Genomic DNA, 2,841 nt, shown 5'->3' with positions numbered 1-2,841 from the left:
GTCTCTGGTTATTCTGGTCATTCCACTATTTTGGTCACTGGGCTTTTATTATATAGAATAAACAAAATGAAGGATAAAAAACACATGATAATATCAATAGAAGCAGAAAAAGCATCTCATAAAATCCAGCACCCATTTATGATAAAAACTATTAGCAAAGTGGGAATAGAACAAACATATTCCAATGTAATAAATGCCATCTATGACAAACCCACAGCCAGCATCATTCTAAATAAGCAAAACTTCAAGTATTCCCCTTAAGATCAGGAGCAAGACAGGGATGTCCACTTTCACCACTCTTATTCAACACTAGGGGATTAGTGCATGAATTTGTGCACATTGTAAGGAACTGTGAGCTGCGAGACTGCAGTGGGCATAGGAGCAGGTCTTGGCCCATTTTCTGCACCCCCACCTGGCCCCTCCTGCTGTGGCCTCCAGTCCCCTCTCTGCCAGCAACCCCGCTCTCATTGATGCCACTCCCACCCACTGATGCCCTGACCCCACTTGCAGCCCCTGATGTGTGGAGCAATTGGGGCTGATGCCAACAGTGGGTGCAAGTGGGCCAGCGCTGTCAGCGGGTGCAAGTGGTGGCTGCTGCCCCGATTGCCCCTCAGGAGCAGCGGGAGGTGGAGAAGCCCTCAGGGGTGATCAGGGCCAGCAGCCACCGCTCGCACCCACTGATGGCACCTAGTGATTGGGACTGGCACCAGGCATGGGCAGTGGGTGCAAGCAGTGGCTCTGGCACCAGCTGCACATGCAAGCGGAGCCCTCACTGGCAGCAGGTACAAGAAGTGGCTCCCAGCCCTCATTGCCTCTCATGAGCAGAGGGAGGTGGAGAAGCCCTCAGGGGTGATCAGGGCCAGCAGCCACCGCTCGCACCCACTGATGGCACCTAGTGATTGGGACTGGCACCAGGCATGGGCAGTGGGTGCAAGCAGTGGCTCTGGCACCAGCTGCACATGCAAGCGGAGCCCTCACTGGCAGCAGGTACAAGAAGTGGCTCCCAGCCCTCATTGCCTCTCATGAGCAGAGGGAGGTGGAGAAGCCCTCAGGGGTGATCAGGGCCAGCAGCCACCGCTCGCACCCACTGATGGCACCTAGTGATTGGGACTGGCACCAGGCATGGGCAGTGGGTGCAAGCAGTGGCTCTGGCACCAGCTGCACATGCAAGCGGAGCCCTCACTGGCAGCAGGTACAAGAAGTGGCTCCCAGCCCTCATTGCCTCTCATGAGCAGAGGGAGGTGGAGAAGCCCTCAGGGGTGATTGGGGCCAGTAGTCACCACCCACACCTGCTGATGGTGCCGAGCAATTGGGGGCAATGCTGGGCACTGGCAGCAGGTGTGAGAAGCAGCTCCAGCACCAGCAGTGGGTGTAAGTGGGGCTGGCACTGACAGACGGTGCGAGTGCCAGGTGGGACCTTGGCACGCAGGAGCAAAGAATTTTCAGTAACCATCAGAGGCTCGCCGGCACCCCCGCTCTCCTGCTCCACCATCCCACCACAGATGACACCTGCCATGCTCCATACTCTACTGCCTGCCCCTGACGCCTGCCATGTTCTGCCCACACACCCTTGTGGTCAGTGCACGTCATAATGACTGGTTGTTCAGTTGTTTGGATGTTTGGTTGTTCAGTTGTTCTGCATTTGGTCTATTTGCATATTAGGTTTTATATATATATATATATATATATATATATTTCAAAAGCATTTTAACTTATTTCTCTGTACTCTTTTTTTCTGCAAATTGGCAGTTGGATGCAGTGGCCAGAGCTGGTTCCAGTTTTTTGTTTGTTTTTTAATCCGCACTCAAGGATATTTTTTCATTGATTTTCAGAGAGAGTGGAAGAGAGAGGGAAAGACAGAAACATCGATGTGAGAGAAACACATCGATTGGTTGCCTCCTGCACACGCCCTGACCAGGGCCTGGGCTGGGGAGGAGCCTGCAACCAAGGTATGTGCCGTTGACCAGAATCGAACCCGGACTCTTTGGTCCACAGGCCAACACTCTATCTACTGAGCCAAACTGCCTAGGGGTTGGTTCAATTTTTATCTCTTTACAGGTAGTGGCATGTTTTCTCATTAGGGGGCACATGATGTCTTGTGTCATTCTTTTTGTGATGTTAGCAGCTGAGATGCTCAATGCCTAGATCCATTCATTGGTGGTTGCAAAGTGGTGATATTCAAGTTCTAACAATTCTTTTTTGTTTGTTAATTGCAATACTTTTATAGAGATGCTTTCACTCGTCTATCATTTGGTTACCAATGCTATAGTTCATATAGGAAAGGCAGGATAAAGGTTTTATTCTTTTCCCTTTATATACCAGTTTTGAAGAAAATTACTTGGTTTCCTATCATCCTCCAAAAGTCAATTATCTTCTTGGAGCTTAGATTGTCTCATCTGTGGCCAGTGGGAAACTGCTGAAGCCAGGTCCGTTAGCCATGACCCTACTAGGCCTTGACAGCTTTCTTACCTTCTGTTATGATGACAAGATTCAAGGGTTATCTTTACATTTTCAGTCCCAGACCTGGAATCAGCCATTTCCGAAAAAATTAAATTAAATTAAAATGCTGGTTTGTTTTTCACAACTTGGTTGCCAGGGTTACTCATTCTTTCTAGGCCTCTTCAGAAAACAGAGCTAGGAAATACACACACACACACACACACACACACATTCTTTTTTTTAAAATATATTTTATTGATTTTTTACAGAGAGGAAGGGAGAGAGATAGAGAGTTAGAAACATCGATGAGAGAGAAACATCGATCAGCTGCCTCCTGCACATCTCCTACTGGGGATGTGCCCGCAACCCAGGTACATGCCCTTGACCGGAATCGAACCTGGG

This window comes from Myotis brandtii, unplaced genomic scaffold (genome assembly GCF_000412655.1).
Source record: "Myotis brandtii unplaced genomic scaffold, ASM41265v1 scaffold327, whole genome shotgun sequence".
Taxonomy (NCBI): domain Eukaryota; kingdom Metazoa; phylum Chordata; class Mammalia; order Chiroptera; family Vespertilionidae; genus Myotis; species Myotis brandtii.
Note: the sequence above shows the minus strand (reverse complement) of the source record.